This window comes from Dendropsophus ebraccatus, chromosome 2 (assembly GCF_027789765.1).
Source record: "Dendropsophus ebraccatus isolate aDenEbr1 chromosome 2, aDenEbr1.pat, whole genome shotgun sequence".
Lineage (NCBI taxonomy): Eukaryota > Metazoa > Chordata > Amphibia > Anura > Hylidae > Dendropsophus > Dendropsophus ebraccatus.
The window spans coordinates 39,896,016-39,916,492 of record NC_091455.1 but is presented as its reverse complement, the minus strand read 5'-3'; the positions used below and the strand labels follow the sequence as shown (position 1 = coordinate 39,916,492).

Below are 20,477 nucleotides of genomic sequence, written 5' to 3'. Positions count from 1 at the left end.
CACACTTCTATTTAAAAAAAAAGGTCAAATTCTTCATAAAATTTTTACTCATTCTTTATTTTTGACTCCTATTCAGACAATGCTGAGGTATGGATAGAACTACATGGTGACAATGACTGCAAGATATATAGCAACATTGGGGGAGATTTATCAAACATGGTGTAAAGTGAAACTGGCTCAGTTGCCCCTAGCAACCAATCAGATTCCACCTTTCATTCCTCACAGACTCTTTGGAAAATGAGAGGTGGAATCTGATTGGTTGCTAGGGGCAACTGAGCCAGGTTCACTTTACACCATGTTTGATAAATCTCCCCCATTGTTTTGTTCTCCCTGATTCGTGCTAAATTGCTGATTCATAGTGCTCAATCAAGCATCAGATGCCCAATCAAGCTCAATGTTCGACCAGGCACCTTGTGGCGCTCGGGGTTCTGTTTAAATACTCTACTGTAAATACTCACTACTGTATTGACACAGCATGTCAGTAGAGTAGCGTGAATAGGGTCCATTTACACAGAAAGATTATCTGACAGATTATCTAACAAAGATTTGAAGCCAAAGCCAGAAACAGACTATAAACAGAGATCAGGTCAAAAAGGAAAGCCTGAAATGTTTCCTGTTTTCAAATCCATTCCTGGCTTTGGCTTCAAATTTTTGGCAGATAATCTGTCAGATAATAATAATAAATAATAACAATACATTTATTTGTATAGCGCCAACAGATTCCGCAGATAATCTTTCTGTGTAAATGGACCCTTAGTGGCATCAATTGAAGAAAGTAGCTCACTTAACAAGCGTTCTAACTGCATCTGGGTTAGTGCCTTGAGGTCAGAGTCTTAAGCTGGCCATACATCTTCAATTACCCATCCCCCTTTTGATCCCTATGCACAGGGATGTTTGGCATGGCTGAGCATGTATTCCTGTATTTTCTATGGGGAGGGGAGGGGCAAGTCAAGCCTGACTGCTCTGGCAGTGGCTTGTCTCTCTGAGAACAAGGAGCAAGTTAGGCCAACATATGCCAGTAGGGCAAGTGTAACCACAAAGCTTTTACGCCTTTGGCAGGCATTACAACCAAGTCCTCCATGGGAGGACCATTCAACTTTAGTATGGCTGTTAGACCCATAATGATGGATTGGTAAGGGCCAGGTAAATCTAACTATGCTTGGGCAGATGCTTTCCCTAATTACAAAAAAAGAGATTTTTACCATTTTCCCACTATATACTGTAAAACAAAAGAATGTGCAAAATAGAAAGCCATAAGCTCCGCAATAATACAATCACATTTTAATTCCACAGTTGATGTAATGCGTTCTATTGTTTGGAAATTAGTTTCTATTTCATCATCTCCATTACCAAAAATCTGGAAATAATATACTTTTTTTTTTTTAGTTTCCAGAAAGTCGTTGCCCAGTTTGGATCATCAACATGCTTAAGAAGAATAAAGGTATTCTACCATAAAAACAATTCTATCAGCTTTTGGGAGATTGGATACTGTTATAATTGAAGTTTTATATCCGCACAGCTGGAGTTTTTATATTATCTTAATATTTGTGATTTGCAGTAAAACCGTCCTCGTTCTGGATAATTATTCTCCCATTTTATCTAAGCAATCAGTGGAACAGCTCCCCATCAACCGCGAACACAATTGAAACCCCACGCTTTTTGGAATTTAATTTTTTTATTTTTTTCCCATTAAGAGCGATATGAAATATTTTACCTAAAAAAAAAAACTTATTTTCGTGGTGATGAACATTGAATTAGATTTCTTCTAGATTAAGTGGAGTAGATAAAAATAAAACAATGCCTCCGTATACCGGAGGATTTATTTCGGGAGAAGCTGCCAAAGTTTTATTGACCATTGTTGTGAACTGGTCCTATGAAAGTGTTATGGTCAGTGAAACATAACAGATTTATTTTTAATTTACTGCTGGAGAGGACGGAGAATTATACCTAGAAATGCTTTGAGCAGCATCTATCTAATTGGATTGGAAGTACTGAAAACAGTGTGAAATTAAATGACTTTTACAGACCAATACACAGTAGCAGCTGTATTGTCATTTTTCTCATTTATGGCTTCATGATTTCTTTTTTGGTGCGTTGCGGTAGGAATAGGAGGCTTCCAGTCAAATCAAAAACAACTGTTGTTTTTGGAGAAATTGGGAAAGAATAATCAAATAGCAAAATATTATTCATTGCTTCTCCCCAATCCCCCATTCTAATAAGGTCGTCTTAAAGGGTCGGAGAAGTTCTTTGTAAGTACAGTATACCTGTGTATATACAGATCACAAATAAATTAGTGCCCATAGTAGAAGTAGTAAAAAATACTCCCATACTAATTTTTTAGCAACCGATTCCCTGTCTGGCTGGTGGCTTCACTAAAAGTTTTGAAAAGAAAGAGAAGGTGTAGTGACATCACTATGGTGTCTCCTCCCCTCACTTTATTAGGCTCCATTCACACGGAGCAAACCTGTCGGAATTCCGCGGGGGAGAATTCTGCCAGCCTTCCTGTCATAATGACAGTCTGGTAATATCCATGGAGGTCAAGGGTGGTTATGTGGTAAAAATAACATCCTTTCTAGATCACTTAGCATGTGCTCCTAGAGGAGTTTAGAGGGGACAGAGGAATCTGGATCGGGACAGAGGAGTCTGGAGGACAGACAGAGGGGTGACACATGGATCTGGAGGAGGGTGACAGGAGTATGGAGGGGTAAAGGGTGTGTTGAGGGGACAGAGGGGCCCAGAGAAGGGTTACAGGGATCCGGAGGTGATGACCTGGAGGAACCAGAGGGTTCTGGAGGAGGTTGACATGAGTCTGGAAGGGTCTGGTGTCTGGTTTAGGGCCCTATTCCACCGGACGATTATCGTTTGCATAATCGTTAACGATTAACGATCTCAAACGACCTCTATTGCGAAAGACCTGAAAACGTTTACTCATTTCCATGGAACGATAATCGTTACTTATGATCGTAATAGCGATCGTTTCTTCTTCGCTATTTATTCGCTATTGCGTTCGTATCTATTGCGAACGACCGAACGATGTCTTATTCAATGCGAAAGTTTTGCGAACGAGCAACAATAAAAATAGGTCCAGGTCTTATAAAGCGATCAATAATTTCTCGTTTGGTCATTAATCGTTAACTGCATTTCAACCGAACGATTATCGTTTAGATTCGAACGATTTAACGATAATCTGAACGATAATCGTCCGGTGGAATAGGGCCCTGAGACTGAGGGACCTGAAGAGTGATATGTGGGTCTTGTGGGGACAGAAGCATCTAGGAAAACAGAGTGTTCTAGAGGTGCGATATACATTGCACATATGGCAAGTTTTCTTCTCTGGATATTCCTTTCTCTTATCATGTGACTTTCGTTTCGGTAATGAGTCAGGAATTATAACCCTTAGCGTATGTTCACACACCGTCAAAATGACGGCCATTTTCATTGAAAGCTTTTACAAATAACAGCCAATATTTTATAATGATGACCGTTATAAAATAAAGGCCGTTATTTGCTGTTACCTAACGGCCATCATTTTGTTGGTGTGTGAACATAGCCTCATACTGCAAAGAAAACTTATCAACTAGCTATGTAAAAAACCTGTATAAATTTACTGTTACCTGGTGCCGCCCCTGCAAAGTGCCGCCTTAGGCCGAGGCCCTCCAGTGCCTTGCCGCAAACTCATCTCTGCCTGTAGATTTTTTGCTAGTTTATTATGCAGTAAAGTAGAGTAGTAAGGTCAGTATATTGTATATAAAGCCATAGGTATTTAGACACCTAAAAAGGGATGTAATTGGGTATTTAAAAATAAAGACATTCACTAAATTTCCTATAATTAGAGAAGTCCGGCGAAAAATTTTATGAAAGTATTGTATTGCCCTCCAAAAGTTATACAAATCATCAACATACATTTATTATGGGGAATGCTTATAAAGTGCTTTTTCCCCTGCACTTCCTACTGCACCAAGGCTTCACTTCCTGGAGAACATGGTGATGTCACTTCCTGGATAACATGGTGATGTCACTTCCTGGATAACATGGTGATGTCATTTCCTGGATAAAATGGTGATGTCACGACCTGACTCCCAGAGCTGGGCAGGCTGTGGCTGCTGGAGAGGATGATGGCAGAGGGATGCTCAGTGTCCCTCCAGTGCCCTGTGCCCCTCAGTGTCCTCCTGCCATCATCCTCTCCAGCAGCCACAGCCTACACCTACAGCCTACACCTGGGAGTCAGGTCGTGACATCACCATGTTATCCAGGAAGTGACATCACCATGTTATCCAGGAAGTAAAGCCTTGATGCAGTAGGGAAAAAAAGCACTTTATAAGCATTTCCTGTAGTAAGTGTATATTGGTGATTTGTATAACTTTTGGGGGGCAATACAATACTTTAATAAAACATTTTGCTGAACTTCTCCTTTAATTTGTGAGCCTAACGTGGAAGCATATGCATCTATCAGAGTTATCAGGTTACAGAGGGATATTAGTCACTTGTTAGCAGTAAATCGCCTACAAACAGAATAAGATTGTGTCCCCTGGGGCCTATGAATAAACCTGTATTATATGATATCATTATCTGGTGATTTCGAGCAATGACAAAATCTTCTGGGGTAAGGGGCACCTGGTTGGATGTCAGTGGGAAACTTGAACAAAGAAAGAACTTATAAAGTAACTTGGGAGTCAGAGAACAGTATTCTCAGTGTAGAGACAAAAGGACCATCAAATCCCATCGTGCTTAGTGCTGGGAACAAATAATCCCGTGAAAGACTGTTGAAAGCCTTTTCAATATCTAAGGCTAAAACCACAGCTAAAGAATTTTTTTGTAGGTGAATGCATGTAAAGGACAAGAAAAAAAAAATGACCGAACCAAGCTGAGGGCAACTGAGAGGGAGATTAAAGGAAAAACGTGTAAGTGCATTTCACTATAAAGAACAGTTAGCTGAGGCCGGAGCAGATGAAAGAGGAGCGGAGATAAATGACTGACTGCTCTGCCTGATAGGGAATGACATCCCCTTGCTTTGTTACAATGCACTGGCGTAACAATATTTCAATACACAATGAAGAAAGAACACATCTAGGACAAAGCTCAGGGGGATTTAAAGGGGTTTTAAATCAACTAGTGTCAGAGAGTTTAATAGATTTTTAAATTTTAAAATCTCAACTCTTCCAGTACTTATCAGCTGTTGTATGTCCTACAGGAAGTGGTGTATTCTTTCCAGTCTGACACAGTGCTCTCTGCTGCCACCTCTGTCAGGAACTGTCCAAAACAGTAGCATATCCCCATAGAAAACTTCTCCTGCACTGGACAGTTCCTAATGCGCACACAGGTGGCAGCAGAGAGCACAGTGTCAGACTGGAGAGAATACACCACTTCCTGCAGGACATACAGCAGCTAATTAGTACTTGGCTTGAGATTTTTAAAGAGAAGTAATCAATGAATCTGTATACCTTTCTGACACTAGTTGATTTGAAAAATAAAGCATGTCTCTGGAGTACCCCTTTAAGGATGTAGTTAGAAACATTTCTCACTTTTATATGACAATTAAAGTCATTAAAGGGGAACTATCAACAGGTTATTGTGCTATTGTGCACGGAGCACCAAGGAGGAAAGTATGTCTCTTACCTGTCATGGCCGCGGCGGCGTCCCGTGCTCCGGGACGCCGCCGCAACCGCCATCCAGCTCAGGCAGCCGCCGGGGTCCTGGTGCAGGGACCCGGCGCTGCTGTCTGTTCGGCCCCGGGGGGCGCCTCACCTCGTCCCGCTCCTCCTTCCGTCTGTGCCGGCCGGCGCGCGCGTCCCCGCCTCCTAGGGCGCGCGCGCGCCGGCTGTCTCAGATTTAAAGGGCCAGTCCGCCCCTAATTGGTAGTTGCACCCAATCACTCCCTATAAATCCCAGCATGCCCTGTCCCCTGTGTTGGAGCCTCTACATGCTTCCCATAGCGTTTGGCCCAGCTCCCTGTTGTTCCTGATACCTGTCCGCTACCTGGTCCCTAGTCCCTGGTTCCTGCTTCCCGTCTCTCTGCTGTTCTTGTGTTCGCCTGTCACCTGCGGTACGCTTACACGCCACTGTCAGTACCTGCTCCTGTCACGCCTCGCCTGCCGTCACCAGCAACCAAGCCAGGGGTAGCGACCTGGGGGTCGCCTGCCGCAGCAAGTCCATCCCGCCTTGCGGCGGGCTCTGGTGAAAACCAGCGGCCCCTTAGACTCCGCTCCCTGGTGAGGTTTGTGCCATCGCTGGTGCCGGTCCAGTGGATCCACTACTCCGGGCGTTACATTACCTTCTTCCTCAGTGGTGTTCCAGTGCTGTTAGAAATGTAATCCTCAGTCCGGAGCACCGTTAGGAGCACTGCCCAGCGTGCCGATTGGGGGCTATGGGGAGGGGCAGTGCTCCTAACAGTGCTTCGGCCCCAGGATTACACTGCTAACAGCCCAGGAGGAAGGTAAGAGGTATACTCGGACCCCCTGAGCAATAAGGGGCTATCAGCAGGTTAGATTTGTCTCCCCTTTAAGATATACAGAATATAACATAGAAATCAACCATCATTTTAGAAAATGTTAATAATATATGCTGTTCCCTGCAATGTACATTTTATAAGGGAAGAACGTTTACTGTAACCTATGAAAGGAAAGAATCCCCATGTCCCTGTGCATTCCAGTTAATGAATCCTTTGTAATTTTCTGGGTTTCTACATTTATTGCTAGTAGAATAAGGTCTGATTCTCATCAAAGTCACAATTATAGTCAAATACAATCTAACTGAATGAATAACGTACAGATGTTTGTACCATTCACGTCCATTACTGAGCACATTGAGTAAACATCCAAAGTACATGGAGAAAAAAAAATTGTGACCATCTGTGTTAAGGACCTTTCCAAGAGAAAATAGGTAAAAGGAGCTTCAATTAGGCTGATAAGGTTAGTGGTCACAGGGGTCACATGTGCATTGCCCATTAAATGCATGCAATTTTTTCTTAATAACATATTGGTTAATGGGAACCATGCCTTGGGGCAAGAAGAAGACCTCACAAGATGTACTAGGGGAATGTATGAAACTGAAACAGACTACTAACACATTGCCAAAGACTTTGGGTGACCATCAATCTGGTGTATAATTATGCACAAATGGAGAAAATCCAAACTATTGTTACTCCCTAACAATAGGCGCCATGGTCAGATTATTCCATCAGCACAATGGACAATTCTCAAAAACCTAAGAGTAAAAGCAAAGTACCTACAAGACTATACAACTGTCAAACACCTCCATGTCCATTAATAATGCTAAAGAAGAGTTCAGTGAATGATATCATGAAGGAAGCCACTGATGTCCCAAAAAATAAATAAAACAATTGCAGCTTATCTCAAATTTGCCCGAGACCACTGGGAATTTCCACATTGTTTCTGGGAAAATGTTTGTCATGGACCCGACCTGTACCACGGACTGCTCCTGCTCCTCCCTTTTTTTGGCTGTGGCGGACACAGAGTCTCTGATGCCAAGACATGGGTCTGGCCCCCCCATGTCCTCACCCTGCCACCCTCCCTCTCTCTCTCTCCCCATCGCCCGCGTCCCTACCTTATAGGGTGCGTGTGCTGGTAAGGTGAAATTTAAAGGGGCAACACCTATAAATGCCTGCCCCTGTCCTGACCCCCTTGTTGGAGCCCCTGCATTGCTTCCCGAACATTGTGGTCCCAACTTTCTTGCTTGTGACTCCTGCCCGTGATTCCAGCCTATGACTCCTGCTCGGGACTCCTGGTTCCTGTGAGTCCTGCCTAAGCTTCCTGCTGGGTTCCTGCCTGCTGACCTGTCTACGTGTATCCGGCTGTACCTCAAGCAAGCCAAGCCAGTGGTAGTGACCTGGAGGTCACCTGCCGCAGCAAGTCCAACCCGCCATGCAGCGGGCTTTGGTGAAGACCAGTGTCTCCTTAGACTCTGCTCCCTGGTGGGGCTTACGCCATTGCTAGTGGTGGTCCTCGACTCCTGTCACAATGTTCTATTGCCAAATTAGACAAGAATGGTCTAAAACATAAAAATCTAAGCACAAATGCACAATGCTTTGAGGAAAACAAAAATAGACCTTAAGGCTATGTTCACACGACGCAAAACTACGACCGTAGTTCTCGCCGCAGAACTACGGCCGTAGTTTTGCGGTGTGGAACAATGCCTTATTTGCAATGGGATCCCGGCTGGAGCGTACACACATTGTATACGCTCTGGCCGGGATCCCATACGCCGCCGGAAAAAAATGACAGGTCAGTTTTCTTTTTTTTCAAATCTGTATTTTTATTTTTCAGTAAGAGTGCATTTACATAATAAGATTTATCCTTTTTCTTACAGTAGTATTACAGATGGAGTAAACAGGGGGTAAGCAGGTTAACAGAGAATGTCATAGTATTCAATTAACAGTCCACAAAGAAGAAAGGGCTACATAAGAGTGTCTATTGATCATTAGCATTGTACTGCAGGATAGTGGTTGTTGTAAAGTCTCACCGGAGTGTGACTCCCTATTGCTGAATTGTCTTTGTGGAGGTGGTTACATCTTGTTCTAGCAAAAGGGGGATATCTTGTGGGAACCATACAGTTTGTTGGCTGGTTGTTATAAATCGTTGTTGTATCCTCTGAAAGAGGATACAGACGTAGAGGATAATATATATCTCATATTATCGTCAGTGTGCAGTTTAAGATTTATCTCTGTCTTCAGTACCAAATTACGAAGTTGCGAAGTCATCATGTACGTCTCTAGGAGGTGAGCCCAGTGTGTGCACTTCAGGTTAAGGAGAGGTAGCCAGTGGGGAGTAGTGGTATGGTAGTAGAGGTGGAGGGGGGGAGGGGGTAATTAGGGGGGGGAGAGTGATGTCAGAGGGGAGGGGGGGGAATAAGAAAGAAAGAAAGAAAGAGGGGGGGGGGGGAGTACTAAGTCATATGTGCAATAGCGCAATATCCCTGTGTGCTATCCATGGAGCCCAGGTTTTCTGAAATTTTGTTCTAGTATGGCTTAATATACTAGTCAGTTCTTCTAGTCTGCAAATTCGGTTTACTTTTTCTAGCCATTGTCGTCTGGATGGGATCTCTTGACTTGCAGGATTAGGAGTTTCGCTGCAGATAGTAAATGAGCCTGCAGTGAGTTTGACAGTGAACATAGCCTGAAGGTGTATTCTCATCTCAACTAACATAGTTTTTGCAAATATATTCATCTAGCAAACTTGCCTCCTCCGCTTCCTAAAATGTTGCTCTTTCCCTTCCATTGTTTACAGCTTGTTGTCTAGGTTACCAACCACCACGCTGCTCTAAAAGTAGTGGTCTGGCTGCTGCACCTATAACTATAATGTACATATATAGAGAAATAGGGGGATATTTATGAAAGTCCCGCCTGAGGCATATGCCAGGGAGAAGGACCAGATTCACCCCTTCTTCCTTGCGTATGCCTGCTCTATCCCCCACTAGCCCAATGGGGGGGTAGCATGGGGGGCAGGAGATGTGGCCTCAGAACCCATTACTAATTTTCCATAGAGTTTTGGTCTCTTCTCAGGAGAAGGAGGCAATATTGCTAAGTGAATGTATTTGCAAAAATATTTAACTTGAGCCCTACAAGCATAACTATATTGTAATGGGAATACCTCTTAACCCTATGGAGATGGTTTGGCATGACCTGAAGGGAGCTGGGATAACAAATCATTCCAGAAATATTCATAAACTGAGACATAGAGGGAGGAAGAATTGAAATCTCTCTTTAACATTGTTAAAGTCAGATCCTCTGGTTATTAGGATCAAGGTTCTACTTTTCTCCCTGCACTGTAGATGTTTACTTAACATGCTCAAATAATGATATGAACAGTACAAATGTTTGCTATTAGTTTAGTTGGATTGAGTGTGTCTATAAGGCTATGTTCCCACTTTGGGAACATATCGGGCAATGGTGGCTGTCTCGTTATATAGATAACTGCAAATAAAGATAATGATCATTATTATTGTTATATAAACGGCCATCTTTGCCCGATATATTCCTGAAGTGAGAAAATAACCTTAGGCTATCTTCACCCGCCGTCAAAATGGCATCCGTTTTTATTGGACAGCAATCATTTAACTGCAAACATTATTTTACAACAACGGCCGCTGTTATACAAATAACGGCCGGTGCTATGAAATCACTGTGTGATACGGTTAAAAGACTTGTGCACAAAAAATAATAGGCGTGTAAAATGATAAGCATGTCACCTAATTTGTGTCTGTTTAAACGTGAACAAATATAAACAATATATGCTTAAATGCTCAATACCATATAGAGTTTTATACTATATACAGAGATGTATACACTTATTTAACAGTCATGACCTGTAATATTCAATCTCATGGAATCCTTAGCAGAACTTTAATTCCATATTTAAACCCTCGGGGTATACTGTGTCAAGAAGGAAAATCCATTTGGCCTCTTTCCTCTTGAGAATGGCCTGTCTGTCACCCCTACGTCTCAAGGAGGGAATGTGATCAATGGCCGCGCACTTTAAGTTGGCTGATGGAGTATTTACAGTCGTGAAAATAGCCTTACCACTTGTGCTCTTGTGTTTACTGATATGGAAGTTCCATGATAATCTCCCCCACGTACTTGAGTCTTGAGTGTTTTTAACATATATTGTTTATATTTGTTTACATTTTACACAGACACAGTTTATGTGACACACACTTCCTGTTTAATTTATTTTATGTACATTTTAATTTATTTTAAGTATTTTTAACCTTACTCCTACACTTACCTGTCACTGCAGAGATGGGTGTAGAGGATTGCGCAGCGGCTCTTGACAGCGGGGAAATCTAGAAGGACACCTGGGAGCGTGGCAAGGTAAGGCTGGGTTCACACTACATTTTTGCAATCCAATTTTTTCATCCAATTTCAATCCAATTTATTAATTGATATTTGCCGCAGTCCCAGGCTGCAGATAGCACCTGGGATCACAGCAGTTAAGAGCGGGGTCACCACATGGCAAGCCAGTCACAAGCCATTTTCTGAGCTCAGATAACAAGGACAGTGTAAATAGCACCGAAGAGGTTATAGAGAGGAATAGAGAAGGGATAGCAGAGGGAGACGAGATTACTAAATGTTATAAGCACGCCTAAAGAGATGAGTCTTCAGGGCACACTTGAAACTGGGGATGTTGGAAATAAGTCTGAGGTCTTTGGGTAGGGAGTTCCAGAGAACTGGTGCAGCACAAGAGAAGTCTTTTAGGCGGGAGTGTGAGGTTCTGATTATAGAAGAGGTTAGTGTAAGGTCATTAGCAGAACGCAGAGCACGGGAAGGATGGTAGGTGGAGATGAGGGAGGAGATGTATGGAGGGGCAGAGTTGTGGAGAGCTTTATGGGTGAGGGTGAGGAGTTTGATCTGTGTTCTATATTTAATAGGTAACCAGTGTAGTGACTAGCACAGGAGGGAGACAGTATAGCGGCTGGAGAGGAAGATTAGCCTGGCTGCTGCGTTCAGGATAGACTGGAGAGGGGAGAGCTTAGAGAAAGGAAGACAGATTAGTAGGGAGTTACAGTAGTCAAGTCGGGAATGGATCAGGGCGACAGTCAGAGTCTGAACGGTATCAGTGGTGAGAAATGGGCGGATTCTGGAGATGTTTTTGAGATGAAGGTGACAGGAGTGTGCAAGGGCTTGGATATAGGGAGTGAAGGATAGATCGGAGTCTAGCATAACCCCCAGACATCGAGCTTGATGCACAGGAGTGATGCTAGTACCACAGACTGAGAGGAAGATGTCGGGTTTAGGTTTGTTAGAGGGAGGGAATACAAGAAGTTCAGTTTTAGAAAGGTTAAGTTTGAGGAACAGAGAGGTCATAGTGTTAGAGAGAGCAGATAGGCCAGGGTCGGGACAATGAGTTTTGGTGCCCTAGGCAAATGGCGCCCCCCCCCCCCCCCCCCCCCGCACACACACACACACACACAGGAGCTGTGCTGGGAGCTGTAGTTCTACCTCTATCACACAGGAGCATGCTGGGAGCTGTAGTTCTACCTTAGTCACAAAGGTGCATGCTGGGGGCTGTAGTTCTACCTCTGCCACACAGGCACATGCTGGGAGTTGTTGTCCAACCTCAGCCATACAGGTCATGCTGGGAGTTGTCCTATCTCAGTCACACATTCCACTAACACACACACACACACTCCATTAGTACACACACACACGTGAAGCTACATTGCGCCCCCCTGTAATTCACCAAGAGATGGCGCCCTAGGCCATCGCCTAACCTGGCCTACCCTTTGTCCCGGCCCTGAGATAGGCAGTCACTTGTGTTTTGCAGGAAGGCAGGGGAGATGTCACGGGAGGAGGTGTATAGCTGGGTATCATCAGCATAAAGATGGTATTGCAGGCCAAACCTGCTGATGGTCTGTCCGATGGGGGCTGTATAGAGGGAGAAGAGGGGACCCAGGACTGATTCCTGGGGAACCCCAACAGAGAGAGGTAAGGAAGAAGAAGTAGAGCCAGAGAAGGATACACTGAAGGAGCGGTCAGAGAGGTAGGAAGAGAACCAGGCGAGAACAGAGTCCTTAAGACCAAGAGAGCTGAGCATGGAGAGGAGAAGCTGGTGTTCCACAGTGTCCAACGCTGCTGAAAGATCCAAGAGAATCAGCAAGGAGTAGTTTCCTTGTGACTTGGCCTTCAGGAGGTCGTTTGACACCTTGGTGAGAGCAGTTTCGGTGGAGTGAAGGGGTCGGAAGCCGAACTGTAGAGGGTCAAGAAGAGAGTTATCAGAGAGATAGCGAGTAAGGCGAGAGTAGACAAGACGTTCCAGGAGCTTAGAGATGAAGGGGAGATTGGAGACAGGTCGATAGTTGGCTGCACAGGATGGGTCTAAAGAAGGTTTTTTCAGTAGCGGGGTGATTACAGAGTGTTTGAATGAGGAGGGAAAGATACCAGAGGAGAGGGAGAGGTTGAATATTTTGGTGAGGTGAGTAGTGACAGCAGGAGAGAGGGACTGGAGGAGGTGTGAGGGAACAGGGTCACTAGGGCAGGTAGTAGGACGAGAGGAGGAGAGGAGCTTGGAGACTTCTTCCTCTGTCACTGGATCAGAAGCAGAGAGTGAAGAGAAGGTGGGAGAGGGGATGGGATCTATGGGGCTTTGGAGCTGGGAGGTGATGTCGGAACGGATGGTGTCAATTTCGGATTTGAAGTAGGAGGCCAAATCTTCAGCGCAGAGGTCAGTGATAGGTGTCTGAGCTTTGGGCTTGAGAAGAGAATTAAAGGTTTCAAAAAGGCATTTTTGATTTTTTGACAGTAAAGATATGAGGGAGGTGAAATAATGTTGTTTGGCAAGGTGAAGGGCAGAGTAATAAGATTTGAGGGTGAATTTTTAATGAATGAAATGAAATGTAATGAATCACATGTAGTCTCACACTCTACTTTAGAGGACATACTAGACACACAGCAGTACAGGACATGTAGTATCACACTATACTGTAAAGAGGAGATACTAGACACACAGCAGTACAGGACATGTAGTATCAAACTATACTGTAGAGAGGAGATACTAGACACACAGCAGTACAGGACATGTAGTATCACACTTTACTGTAGAGAGGAGATACTAGAAACACACAGCAGTACAGGACATGTAGTATCACACTATACTGTAGAGAGGAGATACAAGACACACAGCAGAACAGGACATGTAGTATCATACTGTACTGTAGAGAGGAGATATCAGACACACACAGCAGTACAGGACATATAGTATCACACTGTTCTGTTAAGAGAAGATACTAGACACACAGCATTACAGGACATGTAGTATCACACTGTACTGTAGAGGAGATACTAGATACACAGCAGTGCAGGACATGTAGTATCACACTATACTGTAGAGAGAAGATACTAGCCACACACAGCAGTACAGGACATGTAGTATCACACTGTACTGTAGAGTGGAGATACTAGACACACACACACAGGGGCGGATTAACTTTACCATAGGCCCTGGGCTGTTCACCAAGCCTGCCCCCCCCCCCCCCCCCCCCCCCACTGTAACTATGGAAGCACTAGCCTGGTGTTCATAGTACAGGATAGATAATGTCATGATGTCCTGATTTGTGCAAAATTGCCATAAAAAAACAGTGATTTTTTTTGCAAATCATGGCAGAAGTGTAGCCAGGAGACAGTACACCATTGAAAGTATAAGTCTTTTTGGGTGGTCATGGGCCCCCCAGGAGCTCAGGGCCCCGGCTGCCGCCCAAAACGCCCCTATTATAATCCACTAGTGCACACACAGCAGTACAGGACATGTAGTATCACACTGTACTGTAGAGAGGAGATACTAGACACACAGCAGTACAGGGCATTTAGTATCTCACTACTGTAGAGAGGAGATACTAGACAACCAATAACTGCATGCATATCACTAATACTGGGATTTTACAAGTAAAATGGACACTTTCATTGGTTAGTCATCAACTTATTCATATTTGCCACTGATCCTGTTTACTGATCACAGACACACAGACACACACCATACTCCCCATCCCTTCGGTGACGATCGCCACTTGAATCGCCCGCCGCCCAGCGTCTCCGCCACCTTTTGCCGCTGTCTTGCGACCTCCCTCACTTCCGGGTCCATGGGAGAGAAAAGGCTGGAAGTGCACCAGCAGCCTTTTCTCTCCCATTCACTTTACATGAAGATGCCGAGGAGGAAGAAGACCTGACAACCCCCCCCCCCCCCCCCCGGCTCTGACGTCATCACAAGATGGCGCCCGGGAGAAGAGGACGGTGACGACAGTAATTGGTAATGTATACTTAATTTAAGTGGAGTGGGGGGAAGGGGGCCAGACCGGTTATTTAAACACATTACAAAGTTACATAAATTTGTAATGTGGGTTAAATAAGCTAAAAAAAAATTTGTGGGAGTTGTCCTTTATTAAAGTTTTTTACTTAAAGATGTGATATAAGAGTGAATTGAGAATTGTTTGGGAAACAAGAATATGTACATTAGCAAAGTCGTATAATCCTATGGTGAGAGATGGATCTGCACTAACCATGAGATCACCATTGAGTCACATACAACTCTCGGCTATCTTCAGTAGTTCAGTTTTTTTAACGTTGGATAACCCCTTTTAGTAAATTGGGAGTGTGTGTGTGTGTGTGTGTGTGTGTGTGTGTGTGTGTGTGTGTGGAGGGTGTGTGTGTGTGTGTGTGTGTGGGGGGTGGGGTCTGAGAGTACATCATGTGGTCTGATGGATCCTTGTAGCTTAAGGTACAGTTTATGGTAGCTACAATATACCACTTCTTATTCCCCATCTATTTCATATAGGAACCTAAAAACAGGTGGGGTGGTACAGACTGCTATAAGATCCCAAGTAAACTTTGGCAGGTACTAAGGAGGTACATATGAACATGGGGTGTGTGTGGGTGTGTGTGTAGGGAGACTATTGTGTACACAATTGCTAATATGTCAATAAAGAAATGTATCATTATGTTCCCTCTGTGTACACTGAAACAATTACTATCTAGCCTGGAAAAGTCTTATTGTGTTAAGTAGAACTAATAGTATCTCATTATAATCAAGGGGAGAGTTATAAACTATAGTGACTGGCCAGGTGTTGGATATCTCGTTCTCCTGTCAGAATGAATAAACATATATTAAATTACTTGCCAGAGAAAAAACCTTGGCATTTTTCATTAAAGGACACGGGCTGGCAGGATGAATAGCCATTCTTTCTAGCCAAGTTTTCACCTTTAGTGTAAGAAAATTGCAGAAAATGTAATACTAATAGTGAGAAATCCTTTGAATAAAATGGTGAAATAAGGAAGAAACACCAGAAAACACTAGACTATGTTCAGATCACATATTTCCCATATGTTTTAATGGGCTCTGCCATTACCAATAAATAATGATAAATCAGCAGGGGAGTTTCTGGCTGTTTTCTATATGAAATACTATTCTATAAATTTGACCACTAGGTGTCTCACTTACTGGGAAACTGCAGTCGAGGCTCCATCACTAAGACCATCTGGTCTTTAGTAACAGCATAAAAGAGACCAACTGCAGGGAGTGATGTCTGCTCTGCACAGATGGGCCCAGTATAGATGAATACTCATTGGCCACCACGCGTACACGCCCCTGTGCACCGCTGCAGCTGAGTAAACTGAATGATGTAAGGCATATGTCATTTATAAACAAGTGCCCCCTCCTGGCTCTGAGTAAAATGCAGAAGTATGAGGAACAACAACAGCAACAAAAAATATAATAACATTAAAATAAAAAAAAATGTGAAATAAAAAAATGTTTATATGTATAAAGAAAAATAAAACAAATATATAAAAACCTAATAATTATAACAAAAACACAAACTAACAAGCTTCTGGACCTGCTCCTTATAGGGGACATTTATTAAGACCGGTGTAGGCCAGTCCTAAATTAGGCCCCGCCTCCCATTTACCCCGCCTGATTCCTCTGACAGCACCAGGTTAGTAATATATATGCTGGATGATCTTCAGCATTATGGTGTCTGACACCAAGTACCACTATATCCTTACTATTGTTCAACTTAGTATATTAATACTGAATATTATTCTGTGGTACGCTAAGCAACAAGTGCGCAAAAATAGGGACCATGATAACATTTTTAGCCCCATCCTTTTCCAGTCTCTGATATTCAGTGGCATTATTGGTATGAAATGTATATAATAGGGTTATGAGTATAATATACAGCCACCGCAGGGGCGTAGCTGGGATTCACAGGGCCCCATAGCAAAAAATTTTAAGGGGCCACCCTATGCACAACACAAAACGCTGTGTATATATATATATATATATATATATATATATATATATATACATATATATATATATATATATACTTTACTGCTGGTGCACTGATAACCCCTGACCGCTGCACATTTTCCTTTCCTACTTGATTGCGCAGCTGGAGAACAGAGGTTAGAGGTTATAAGTGCAGTGAAGGAGAGATCTCTGTCTTCTGCTTGTTAACCCTTTTTTTGTGTTGCAGCATGTAAGTAAACATTGGGACACTTACACACTGCAGTACATAAGGGGTTAAGCACAGGCTCTTACCTTCTCCACAGGCCTCCCTCCTGCATGGTCCCCATAGCAACTGCCTACCCTGCCTCTATGGTAGCTATGCCACTGCAGCCACCACAGGTTGGATTGAATGAAATACCTTCTAACTATTCTGAAACTGCTATAAACAATATAAAGTTCTAACCTAAACATCCTGTCATCAATGATTTAGTGTTCAGAAACTTTTCTTCCGAGGCGTTATAAATCAGCTGTGATTCCAGAATGATCATGCTGTGTGTACTATAGGCACAATACAGGACTCACAATGTGTTTACACTTCTGATATCTGAAGGGTAAAACAGATTATATATCTGGCAAAGTGACTTTCTGAAAAAGTATAAATCCATAAAAACAAACAAAAAATATTAAATCATGTCAGGAAAAGCTTTTTTTTTTTTTTTTTTTTACAAAATAGTGTTATACGTATTTACAGTGGTGCCTTGGATTACAAGCATAATTTGTTCCGGGACCGTGCTTGTAATCCAAATCCACTCTTAAACCAAAGCAGATTTTTCCATAAGAAATTACTGATATGCAGACAGTCGGTTCCACACCCCAAAAATAGTGATTTTTTTTTTTTTTCTGAATAACATGTAGAACAGATGAAACATACAATGACAAACAGCTGAATATGTGGTATTATAAGTTACTGCACAGAATAGCAATCAGCATGTGGAGTATAATGTATAGCAAGGGCATAAACCTGAAAAACAGCTGTTTGTAGATACAGGCTGGGACTGCAGATCCCCATAATGCAGTAGCATAGTACAACAGGCTAGAATAGAGAAGCAGGGCTGCTGTCAGAGGTCTGTGTGGTCACATGACTGGAATGGGGAAGAGGCGTGTCTTCGGCATGGATCAGGAAGTGAGAATCACAGAGCTGTGCAGGAGAACAGTGACAGAAACTTTTCTATACAGCAATATAGAAAGAATGAGCAGGGCATATATAGGCACATACATGCAGCACTCTTTGTGTCCAGGGAGAGAGGTGTTACAGCTATGAATAGATTACCTCAACAGTCCTGTCCCCTGATGCAAGCCCCAGCCTGAAGTGGATCTGCTATGATTTGGAAGGTGAGGCAGACTTCCTGGGTCAGAGTACAGGGCTGTAGACCCCACTATGCAGACCATGCCCCTCCTCCACTCGCCCTCCCACCCAGTAGAGGGAGCTCTCAACTCAAAGCGATGCTTTTAAACCAAGTTACAATTTTGAAAAACTGTGAGCTCTTAATCCAAGTTACTCTTAAACCAAGGTACCACAGTATTTTTTTAAATTGTGACTTAATATGTGTATATCTTATTGTTATTGAGCGTTCCTATGAACACTCATTTTGTCGACTGGTTTGATCTTTTGTGAAACCGGTAAAATCATCATTATGGGCTGCACATCTCTCTGTCTATACTGGGGGAATTTGTGGCTAATAACAGCATAGAATGGCTGCACAAACAATACAGTGATCATTCGTGTGGCCCCTTGATTAATTGTGCTGTATAAAGGCTCTGCAAACAGGAGTGGATCTTGCTCTAGGTCTCTAAGATCTATTTCATATATGAGTATAAAAAAACATCTGTAATATGAATGAAAAATACAGACATATTGAGGGGTATTAATGAAGGCTGCTGTCTAGCCATTTAGTTCTCTGCCATTGCATGGGCACCCTGAATTTATGTATAGGTATACACCTCTAATAAGTTTGCAGTACAATTGTGTGAAAGTGGTCTAAATCCGGTTTCAGAGAAGTGTAATATGGCGATATTTTGCTTCCGTATTGCAGTCGCACGTTCTGGGCTTGCAGCTGTAGCACAGGTGCAAAAATGCAGCCGAATTCGGAATCTGTCGTCTGAATCTGGCCTATGTATATAATCATACATCCCCACTCCTATAGAGCTTTGTTACGCTACTTAAAGTGTCACTGTCGTTATAACTTTCAAAATCTAAATCAACAGTATGGCTATGTTCACACAACGTCAAAAATAGAGAAAAGGCGTCCGATTTTGATATTAAAAAAATGTCTGTTTTTGCAGTGATTTAACTGACTGCAATAGCAATGCATTGAAGTCAATCCGAAGACGGACGTCCAATGCACACAATGCATTGAATAACGGACATTTTTACCGCTGATATCAAAATAATGATCATAATCATTATTTTCGGACGTCTTTTGCAAAGAGCGGATGTTTTTTCACACACAGTTTTTCTTTTCTCACCATTCTTTCTCCGTTTTTACTCTTAAATTACTTTTTAATTAAACCGCACCCAAAGGGCAATTAGTGATCCCAAACTAGAATAATGTGCCAACAGCCATCATTGCACTAACAGGAGGCCAGGCTGCTAAATGACGTCTGTTATTTTAGACTCAAAATAACGGACATAATTTTAAACGGAGCTGAAAAAACGTTGTGTGAACATAGCCTATATGTGATATTTATCAAGTTTGCACTTTAAATTATTATTATTATTTTTTTTAGTTATCATTTAAAAACACGGTATACAAAAAAGAAATAGATCTAGAAAAACAAGGTCTGCACCTCCCCAATATATTCACACACACGCATTCCTAATTTAAATCTTATCAAAAAAGACACAATATTAAAAACATTTTTAATTTTGTGTCTTTTTTTAAAAAAAAATAAAGTTTTTTTTTTTTGAGGTTTTTAATTTTGTGCCTTTTTTATTGGATTTAAATAAAGAATACTAAATATATTGTGGAGGTGCAGACCTTGTTTTTCTAGATCTATTTCTTTTTTTGTATACCATGGTAATCTTTGGGTCTGGATAGGACTAGCACTCCGGTATTATTGTATGTGATGCCCGCCTAACGTACATAGTGTCTATCATGGAAAACACGGCACTTCCTGTTTTCTGCCTTTTTTTCTCAAAAAACAGGAAACAGTTAGAAAACAGGAAGTCCTGTGTATCCCAGGACTTCCTGTGTATCCCAGGACTTAAATTGCAAACTTGCTTCATATCACATCTACTGTTGATTTAGTTTTTGAAAGTTATAATGACAGGAACACTTTAAGTCTACTAAATATACAGTAGAATACCAAATACTTTACAAAACGGGGATAAATGTTAATAAAACGAAGAAAAAGAATATAAAGATAATAATAATAATAATGTGATGTAAACGTACAAGGGACATGATTTATGTTTGCTGAGGAATTACTCATTATTCATCGGCTTTTTCGGCATTGTTGAAGTCTGAATAATAAACATTTTTGTAGCGAATGTCCCAGAACTCTGATAATGCTGAAACTATAATTATCCTTATATTAATTAAAAATAGTCGGTGGAAATGTCACAGAAGCAAAAATAAATCGCTTATACCGTATCTGGATCTTCAGAATACATAGCAAGGCCATGTTCACACAGTGTAAGACAAGAACGGCCATTGTTGGCGAATAAAACAATGACTGTTCTTGTCT

At 42.3% G+C, this 20,477-nt stretch overlaps 1 long non-coding RNA gene across 1 annotated transcript in view; it reads left to right on the top strand.

The window, feature by feature from the left end:
- The first annotated feature begins 1,384 nt into the window (after positions 1-1,384).
- The window catches only part of LOC138784378 (uncharacterized), a 30,667-nt gene continuing 11,574 nt past the window's right edge, over positions 1,385-20,477 (top strand). The window contains exons 1-2 of the long non-coding RNA XR_011361831.1: positions 1,385-1,441; positions 10,752-10,825. This is a non-coding gene — a long non-coding RNA (uncharacterized lncRNA). The remainder of the gene's footprint in view (positions 1,442-10,751; positions 10,826-20,477) is intronic.